Below are 11,192 nucleotides of genomic sequence, written 5' to 3' on the forward strand. Positions count from 1 at the left end.
TACTTTTCTTCAGAGGTGCACCCATACCTCTGGAGTGAGAGAAACCAGATGTTTGTGTGATACATATCTGTTGCGATATTGGCGACTACGCCAACAAAATGAACGCCTCGAATCAAGACTGAAGGATTCACACGCACTGCCCTTGTTCACCGGTTTTCAAATTCTTGCAATTAAGCTCAAATTAAAGGGATCTTTGGATTTATTACAAGCCAGGTAATTACAACGGGATGCATTGTTGAGTCAGCCATGACCTTTGGAACACATCAAGGCACAAAAGAAGTATTAAAGTCACCAACCTGTATTTTAAAGACACCGGACACAGTTGGTAATTGTCAAAGACCAGTCCTCTCACTTGCTGTATCTCAACATTATGTATAAAATAACAAACCTGTAATTTTTTTTAAACTCAATTGGTCAGCAGAGTTGCGAGATAATAATGAAAGAAAAAATGCCCTTGTCACACTAAGTTGTGTGCTTTCATGCTTGATTTTGAGACCTCAAGTTCTAAATCTGAGGTCTCGAAATCAAGTTCGTGAAAAATTACTTCTTTCTCGAAAACTACGTTACTTCAAAATTTGCTATACACGACGTCGGTGAAATTCAAGAGGCAGGATGGAAGTATGTGAAAAAACGTTATTGCTTGATTTTAGGCGCTAGTTGCAACGGTCTCATTCACTTGCTATATGCCAGTATATCCGTGAGTTGCAAGCGAATCTAAAATTAGAAACTTCAAACCAAAAACAATTTGCTAATCCCCCAGCAGCAACTAAAATTCAACTTTTTACGCCCCTCATGATTTTTATTATTACGTAAACTTACCCCTGTGGTTAAAAATAACAAAATGCATTGAGAACACACATAAAAAGACAAAGCATAAAAATAGCGAGGGGCAAAAACTATTTTCCTGCATATCATGGCTAAACAAAATCATATAATAATATTATTTCTTTGTTTTTTTTGCATCTTTGTGAGTGACAACTTTTGTAATGTTGTAGGGATTATTTTAAACAAATTTAAAGTTTATTAGTAGTATTTAGAAGGGATTTCTCTCTTAGATAGTGATGTGGTGTGGTTTGTTTATTTAATTTCATTGTTTATCCTGTTGCGCTTGGTATTTTTAACCAGAATTAATCAAAATCATCCAGCAAGTGCATCAATTAATTAATATAACTCATTAACTTTGCGCGGGAGATCCTACAATCCACCGACAGAGGGCGTGATTCCTATTTAAATATCTAGTCAGATACCCTAAATCAAATTCAACGCTGAACGTATGGATGAAGTCAAGCTTGATAGATCACGTGCGTCCCATTCAGAAACGCATGCGGGATCAGAATTTCTCTAAAACATGGACGGAGAGGAGTCTCCTGCTTCTTCGAAGAATTTTGCCCGCAATGTGGCTCCATTTTACCGTTTCCTGGAAAAGGAACGGTAGTTATGAAGTGCAAGACATGTCCTGACAAAGTAAATGCAAAAAGTAAGTTTGGAATATATATACTTATTGTGGAAACCGGAGCTTGTAAAGTTGTGTGTGATAGCCCCCTTGACTTGTGCGTTATTTATAAAAAGGGTAGGCGGGGTCAGGACGTGGCCAAGGAGGCGGTGGGGAGGAGGCTGATGCATGATCGCAACAGACTTAGAATATAAATTATATTAAATACATTAATGCAAATTCAGCTCAATGACTTTGATTCTGATGATGTAAAAGACCTGTGACTGATACTTTGTAGTTAACAAAAAATGTTGAATATTAATTTGTTTTATTAAAAAAAAAAAAATATGGTTTTACTAAGTTTTCAATAATTAATTTTGTAATTTATTGTATCTTCTAGGCCTGTCTGTATGATTAATGGTTGCCTTTTATATCGTCCTTTGTAATGAATGCACTGGTGGTTCATCCGCTGTTTGGTCATTTATAATTTATATGTATAAATAAAATCAAAATATTTTTTAGTTGTGGTAAAAAAAACTAAAAAGAAATACCCTTGGCACAACCACTTTTTGATTCGATATGAAATAATATAGTTATCTAATTTACCTCAATGAGATATCCCTTTATTGTAAAAATGAGTAAAAAAGTTATGGCACCATACGGAAAGTTATCCCTATTGACTGTCTGACTTGTCTTTTTTTGAAAATGAATGTTTCAGATTTTCAAATCTTATGATGAGGCATGGGCCCAATTTTATGGCTCTGCTTACCGTAAGCACAGAATCGGCGCTTACGGAAGCAGGGAATTCTGTGCTTACGGCAAGCGTATTTCACGGGCTAGCGGCGAACTTGGGCTTGAGCGCATGCGTACTCCACGTTACTAGGCATTCTACGCTAACAAGGCTAGCGCAGAAATTCGGCGCTTGCACATAAGCGGGGAATCAAGATCGTTAACGCAGAATCCGGCGGTAAGCAGAGCCATGAAATTGGGCCATGGTCTGTGTTGTGCAACCTGCTGGTGCTGGGCACTCATGATTTCAAAATCGACCAACACGTTTTTTCAATTTTTTTAATGTTAAAATTACATTCCTTTCACAGATTTTCAACAAAATGTACCACTTGTGTGAAGTTGTGTTTATTATTATTAATATTATCAGTGAATTTTTTTCTTTGTATCACTCAGCGGTGACCGCATATATCACTACCATTAGCACAGACGGCATATTTTTGAATGAATGAAAAGTCACTTTTTGTCTTCCTTCTCATTACAGCTGCATTATACATGGTGTGGTCTATCATTCATACCTGTGTCTCGACTCTCCCAAGGATGTTGAAGGTCGTCACGAGGTCGTCAGCCAGAAAGACCTAGGACCACTGGTGAGTTAAACACTGGAGTTTTATCTTAGGAAATGTCCAAATTGTTTAGGTTTATATCTTGATGTTTACATACAAAATGTTCGTACTTTATTGTTGTTTAATTTTCTATTTAACCACCAAAACATTTTGTTTTTAGTTTTTCTTTCAGAGGTTTCATTATTTATATTTAACTCTGAATGAATAAAAAAATATGTACAATTAAAATCTGTGAAAAGGGTTCACCACCCACAGGGAAACCTCCAGCCATTTTAAAAAATTAGTTCATGAAAAAAAGATGCACAATAGATGAAATTTATTAGGTGATTTATTTCATATGGTTTCTTTTGAAGAATATAACCCCCAAAATAGTTAGGTTCACCATTTTATTTTATTTCAGGAAAGAAACAAAAACGAATCAGTGTCAAGGGTTTGCCACCTTCTGGTCAATTATGAAATGGTTTGAAAGAAAAATGCAAAACTTTGTTTTGAATAAAAGGTGTTTTATCATTTGGTAAATTTTGAAAAAAAGCAACCACCAAAGTTCTTTGTTTGTACTTGTTTATTTTATTTCAGAGGTTTTATCCCTCTGAAAACAGCAGTGATTAAGGTTCCCCAACCGTAGGGAAACCTCTGGCAAATTTTCTAACTGTGTTTAGTTGAAGAAATGTACCACTTCATTTTAAAAGGCGATTTTTTTATAAATGTTTGGTTAGAAATAGTTTTTTTATTTTTTATTCAGAGGTTTTATATTTAACTCTAAAGAAGTGCAAACTTCAGTGATATGGGTTCGCCACCCGTAGGGAAACCTCTGGCCAATTCTTTAACTGCGTTTATTAATTGAAAAATGCGCCACTTCATATTAGGTGATTTATCATTTGGTAAGTTTTGAAATACTAGCCCCCAAATATTTGGTTTCATATTTTTAACTTTGAAAACAGAAGAGCAAAAATTATGTGACAAAGGGTTTGCCACGCATAAGGAAACCCCTAGCCAATTTTGTAACCGTGTTTGATTGAAAATTGTCTACTACAAATTAAAAGTTGACATTTGGTAAATTTTGAAAAATAACGTAACCCCCCCCCCCCAATTTTTTGATATACAAATAGGTTCGTTTTATTTCAGAGGTTTTATATTTTACCTGTGAAAACAGAGGAGCAAAAATCAGTGACATTGGGTTCGCCACCCGTAAGGAAACCCCTGGCCAATTTTTTAACTGTGTTCGATTGAAAATTGTGCCACTTCAAATTAAAAGTTGACCTTGGGTAAAATTTGAAAACTAACGTATGCCCCCAAATATTTTGATATACAAATAGGTTCGTTTTATTTCAGAGGTTTTATATTTTACCTGTAAAAACAGAGGAGCAAAAATCAGTGACATTGGGTTCGCCACCCGTAAGGAAACCCCTGGCCAATTATTTAACTGTGTTTGATTGAAAATTGTGCCACTTCAAATTAAAAGTTTACATTAGGTAAATTTTGAAAACTAACGTAACCCCCCAAATATTTTGATATACAAATGGGTTCGTTTTATTTCAGAGGTTCTATATTTTACCTGTGAAAACAGAGTAGCAAAAATCGATGACTAAGATTTCGCCACCCGTAAGGAAACCCCTGGCAAATTATTTTTAAATGTTTGGAAAAAAGCAAACCTTATTTGTTGATGTATCAAAATCTTTACCTCGGATTGATTCATCACTACTGTGAAAGGGTTTTGCTTCTTTCTGTGTTCTCAGCAAGTAGAACCAGTAGACCTATGTTGCTGAAACTTTCAGCTTTTATTTAATCTTTCTAACTCTTTGTGAAATCGACCCCAGGATGGTTAGGGTCAAAGGTTCATTTTTTATGTAAAAGTCATTTTTACTTATTTTTTTGTTTTACAGGTGTCAAGAGATTGAGTACTCTTGAAGAGAATCAACATCTTCGGATCTGTCTACACTGAGAGGAACTCAAAGCAAGAGCTCACTGGAACAAGGAAATGAAATCACCACCGACGACAACGACGGCCACCTGATGCCAGAGAGATGTCATACTGATGAGGAGGCTGATTTTTTTCATTGAAAACTGCGCCACTTCATAGAAGGTGATTTATCATTTGGTAAGTCTTGAAAACCAAGCCCCAAAATATTTGGTTTTACATTTTTAACTCTGAAAACAGAAGAGCAAAAATTCAGTGACAAAGGGTTCGCCACCTGTAAGGAAATCCCTGGCCAATATTTTTTGAAATGTTAAAAAAGCAAACCTTATTTGTTGTATCAAAATCTTTACCTCTGATGGATTCATCGCTTCTGTGACAGGGTTTTGCTTCTTTCTGTTTTCTCAGCAAGTGGAACCAGTAGACCTATTTTGCTGAAACTTTCACAGTTTTATTTCATCTTTCTACATTTTGTCCATTAATCATTGACAAAAAAACAAACTGATGGCCCTACCTTTTAGTCGTATTATCACAAATTTGTTTTTTCAATGCTTGGTTATTTTTATATCACTTCTTAATTTCATTTTTGTATCTGGTCTGGTTTCAGATTGACAGGGCATGTGCCAAGTGAGGTCACGATGGACTTCATTTCCACACCAGGCAAACACGATCAGCTGATGAAGGACAAACCGTCCTCTATTTCTGCCCATCATGCAAGTAAGTTAATCACTACTTAATTAAGCCTGGTTCATACTTCCTGCAAATGCAAAATGAATTTTGGCGACACAGCCCTGTTTTCTTAGCAAATATTCCGAAGGGGTTGAACACAGTTCAACTGTTGCGAGTGATTCATCTCGAGTTTGTGACAACAAAATTTGCTTCGCATTCGCAGGAAGTATGAACCAGGCTTTAGGCTTGTAGACCCTTTTAGGTTTATCATACAGTTTCCATAGATTGTGCAGGCGTTAGTAGGTACCTGTGAGGGCAGAGATGGTTCTTGTGATTTATTTATCACTACATATTTGGGTGCACAGGCAGTTTCTGAGTTGTTTTGATGAATGAAATAAAATGTCCTAGTGATCTGGGGTAACATTGTTGAAGAGCCACGAGCGTCACTGAATGACGGATTTCAGTGCTACATGCCGATTTGTACAAGCAGAACTTCGCCGTTATATGACATGTGTGTAAATCAATGTCGGAAGTGTCATGGCCGAGCGTTTAAGAGCATCAAATTCAAACTCTGGTGTTTCTGATCAGCAGAGTGTGGGTTTGAATCCCCAGCCATGACACTTGTGTCCTTAAGCAAGACACTTAACCATTGCTTCGCCCTTCGGATTGGACAAGAAGCCATTGGTCCCATGTAAAAGAACGCATTGCATGCACTTATCGAAAAAGAGAAGGGGTTCGCCCCGGTGTTCCTGGCTTTGGCTGCTGTATGCGCCGTAGCACCATGTAAACCATTACATGGTGGGCTAAGGATTAGGTCTCATAATTTCAAAATCTTCGTTCCACTCACCTTGCAGTACAAATATTTGGCGCTTTGTATCCTTTGGAAAAGGCGCATTGTAAATACGTTTGTTATTATAATTTTTATTATTGTTATTATTAAAGCACATTATGGTAACAAGTGCATCCATCAGCAAAACAGAAACCAACAAAACATGCAACTGGATCTTGCGAAGGATCTGCAGTGAACTTTACAAAGAGTTAAGACTGGTCTTTAGTTGTTAGGACAAATTACTCGTCTACCTTAGGACTAGCCCCAAGTTAGGACCAGTCCTAACTCTTTGTGAAATCGACCCTAGGATGGTTAGGTTTAAAGGTCCATTTTTAATGTAGAAGTAATTTTTTTAAATTTATTTTTATTTACAGGCTTCAAGAGTTTGAGTTCTCCTGAAGAGAATCAACATCTTCGGATCGATCTACACTGAGAGTAACTCGAGGCAAGAGGTCACTGGAACAAGGAGATGAAATCACCACCGGCGACAACGACGACGACCCGATGCCAGAGAGATGTCTTACTGATGAGGAGGCCGATTTTTGTAATTGAAAAATGCGCCACTTCATATCATTAGGTGATTTATCTTTTGGTAAGTCTTGAAAAACAAGCCCCCACACTATTTGGTTTTATATTTTTAACTCTGAAAACAGAGGAGCAAAAATTCAGTGACAAAGGGTTCGCCACCCGTAAGGAAACCCCTGGCCGATTTTTTAACTGTGTTTGATTTAAAATTGCGCCACACCAAATTGAAAGTTCACATTTGGTAAATTTTTTAAAATAACGGGAAACCCCTCTAAATATTTTGATATGCAAATAGGTTCCTAATATTTCAGATGTTTTATATTTTACCTGTGAAACCAGAGAGCAAAAATCAGTGACAGTCTGTAAGGAAATTCCTGGCCAACTATTTTTAAATGTTTTGGAAAAAAAAGCATAGTTTGTTGATGTATCGAAATTTTAAACACGGATGGATTCATCGCTACTGTGACAGGGTTTTGCTTCTTTCTGTTTTCTCAGCAAGTTGAACCAATTAACCTATTTTGCTGAAACTTTTACTGTTTTATTTCATCTTTCTAACCATTTGTGAAATCGACCCCAGGATGGTTAGGGTCAAAGGTTTATTTTTAATGTGAAACCAATTTTTTAATTTTTTTTTTATATTTACAGGCATCAAGAGATTGAGTACTCCTGAAGAGAATCAACATCTTCGGATCGGTCTACACTTATAGATCTCAAGACAAGAGCTCACTGGAACAAGGAGATGAAATCACCACCGGCGACGACGACAATGATGTCTTACTGATGAGGAGGCCGTTTTTTTGACTGTGTTTATTCATTGAAAAATGCACCACTTCATATCAGGTGATTTATAAGATTTGAAAAACAAGCCCCCAACTATTTGGTTTTATATTTTTAACTCTGAAAACAGAAGAGCAAAAATTCAGTGACAAAGGGTTCGCCACCCGTAAGGAAACCCCTGGCCGATTTTTTAACTGTGTTTGATTGAAAATTGCGCCACTTCAAATTGAAAGTTCACATTTGGTAAATTTTTAAAAATAACGGGAAACCCCTCTAAATATTTTGATATACAAATAGGTTCCTTTTATTTCAGAGGTTTTATATTTTACCTGTGAAAACAGAGAGCAAAAATCAGTGAGAGTCTGTAAGGAAATCCCTGGCCAATTATTTTTAAATGTTTGGGGAAAAAAGCATAGTTTGTTGATGTATCGAAATCTTTACCACGGATGGATTCATCGCTACTATGACAGGGTTTTTCTTCTTTCTGTTTTCTCAGCAAGTAGAACCAGTTAACCTATTTTGCTGAAACTTTCACCGTTTTATTTCATCTTTCTAACTATTTGTGAAATCGACCCCAGGATGGTTGGGGTCAAAGGTTCATTTTTTATGTAAAAGTAATTTTTTTAAATATTTTTTTATATTTACAGGCATCAAGAGATTGAGTACTCCTGAAGAGAATCAACATCTTTGGATCAGTCTACACTTAGAAGTCTCAAGACAAGAGCTCACTGGAACAAGGAGATGAAATCACCACTGGCGACGATGACGACAACGATGACGACCTGATGCCACAGAGATGTCTTACTGATGAGGAGGCCGATTTTTTGACTGCGTTTATTCATTGAAAAATGCGCCACTTCATATAAGGTGATTTATAAGTTTTGAAAAACAAGCCCCACGCTATTTGGTTTTATATTTTAAACTCTGAAAACAGAAGAACAAAAATTCAGTGACAAAGGGTTCGCCACCCGTAAGGAAACCCCTGGCCGATTTTTTAACTGTGTTTGATTGAAAATTGCACCACTTCAAACTGAAAGTTGACATTTAAATTTTGAAAAATATTGTAAACCCCTCCAAATATTTTGCTCTACAAATAGGTTCCTTTTATTTCAGAGGTTTTATATTTTACCTGTGAAAACAGAGCAAAAATCAGTGACAGTCTGTAAGGAAATCCCTGGCCAATTATTTTTAAATGTTTGTGGAAAAAAACAAACGTAGTTTGTTGATGTATCGAAATCTTTACCACGGATGGATTCATCGCTACTATGACAGGGTTTTTCTTCTTTCTGTTTTCTCAGCAAGTAGAACCAGTTAACCTATTTTGCTGAAACTTTCACTGTTTTATTTCATCTTTCTAACTATTTGTGAAATCGACCCCAGGATGGTTGGGGTCAAAGGTTCATTTTTTATGTAAAAGTAATTTTTTTAAATATTTTTTTATATTTACAGGCATCAAGAGATTGAGTACTCCTGAAGAGAATCAACATCTTTGGATCTGTCTACACTTAGAAGTCTCAAGACAAGAGCTCACTGGAACAAGGAGATGAAATCACCACTGGCGACGATGACGACAACGATGACGACCTGATTCCACAGAGATGTCTTACTGATGAGGCCGATTTTTTGACTGCGTTTATTCATTGAAAAATGCGCCACTTCATATAAGGTGATTTATAAGTTTTGAAAAACAAGCCCCACGCTATTTGGTTTTATATTTTAAACTCTGAAAACAGAAGAACAAAAATTCAGTGACAAAGGGTTCGCCACCCGTAAGGAAACCCCTGGCCGATTTTTTAACTGTGTTTGATTGAAAATTGCACCACTTCAAACTGAAAGTTGACATTTAAATTTTGAAAAATATTGTAAACCCCTCCAAATATTTTGCTATACAAATAGGTTCCTTTTATTTCAGAGGTTTTATATTTTACCTGTGAAAACAGAGCAAAAATCAGTGACAGTCTGTAAGGAAATCCCCGGCCAATTATTTTTAAATGTTTGTGGAAAAAAGCAAACATAGTTTGTTGATGTATCGAAATCTTTACCACGGATGGATTCATCGCTACTATGACAGGGTTTTTCTTCTTTCTGTTTTCTCAGCAAGTAGAACCAGTTAACCTATTTTGCTGAAACTTTCACTGTTTTATTTCATCTTTCTAACTATTTGTGAAATCGACCCCAGGATGGTTGGGGTCAAAGGTTCATATTTTATGTAAAAGTAATTTTTTTAAATATTTTTTTATATTTACAGGCATCAAGAGATTGAGTACTCCTGAAGAGAATCAACATCTTTGGATCTGTCTACACTTAGAAGTCTCAAGACAAGAGCTCACTGGAACAAGGAGATGAAATCACCACTGGCGACGATGACGACAACGATGACGACCTGATGCCACAGAGATGTCTTACTGATGAGGAGGCCGATTTTTTGACTGCGTTTATTCATTGAAAAATGCGCCACTTCATATAAGGTGATTTATAAGTTTTGAAAAACAAGCCCCACGCTTTTTGGTTTTATATTTTAAACTCTGAAAACAGAAGAACAAAAATTCAGTGACAAAGGGTTCGCCACCCGTAAGGAAACCCCTGGCCGATTTTTTTTACTGTGTTTGATTGAAAATTGCACCACTTCAAATTGAAAGTTGACATTTAAGTTTTGAAAAATAACCTAAACTGTTCCAAATATTTTTGTATACAAATAGGTTTCTTTTATTTCAGAGGTTTTATATTTTACCTGTGAAAACAGAGGAGCAAAAATCAGTGACAAAGGGTTCGTGTCTGTATGGAAACCCTTGGCCAATATTTTTTTAATGTTTGGGGAAAAAGCAAACATAATTTGTTGATGTATCGAATTCTTTACCTCGGCTACTGTGACAGGGTTTGCTTTTTCTGTTTTCTCAGCAAGTAGAACCAATTAACCTATTTTGCTGAAACTTTCACTGTTTTATTTCATTTTTCTAACCATTTGTGAAATCGACCCCAAGATGGTTAGGGTCAAAGGTTAATTTTTTATGTAAAAGTAATGTTTTATTTATTTATTTTTCTGATTTACAGGCATCAAGAGATTGACGGCAACGACGACGGCAACGACGACGGCCACCACCTGATGCCAGAGAGATGTGTTACTGATGAGGAGGCCGAGATTCCATCCCAGTATGGGTACTTAAATAAGATAAGGATCCTTTATCACTGACAGTGCCATCAGGATTGTCTCATGAAACAAAATGAGGCTTGACAACAAAATTAAGTCTGGTTCCTTTTTGTTAAACTTTGAGCGTTTCAAGCGGGTTTTGATCGGTACACGGGAACCAGACAAAATGGCCGAACTGTGGTAAAGGTGTTTTTAAACTGTCAGTGTTGCTTACATTAGTTTGCGATAACTCGTGCTTTATAGCTTGTTTCAAAAAATGAGTATCTGAAATTGAATTGTTTACCGTCATCAATTGTTATTGATCGCTCCTCCCCTAACCCCTGGGGTGGGTTGATCCATTGAAAGAACGAACATAAACTTGAGTGCACACCTTTTATGATAAAAGCCTTCTAGCTCTGGTTAGGATTATGGCATACTTAGTAACTTACGGGTCATGACAAGACTAAAACTCCCTTTTTCCTGAGAGTTGGTCATTGCACAAATGTCATCCTCGATACTGTTACTACGAAACGCCTGATGCATTACGGAGGCAACATTGCCACTGG

General features: G+C 36.5%; 1 pseudogene; it reads left to right on the forward strand.

The window, feature by feature from the left end:
• Positions 1-683: 683 nt before the first annotated feature.
• Positions 684-7,392, forward strand: LOC117297690 (annotated as a pseudogene).
• The last annotated feature ends 3,800 nt before the right edge of the window (positions 7,393-11,192 follow it).

This window comes from Asterias rubens, chromosome 12, assembly GCF_902459465.1.
Source record: "Asterias rubens chromosome 12, eAstRub1.3, whole genome shotgun sequence".
Taxonomy (NCBI): Eukaryota; Metazoa; Echinodermata; class Asteroidea; order Forcipulatida; family Asteriidae; genus Asterias; species Asterias rubens.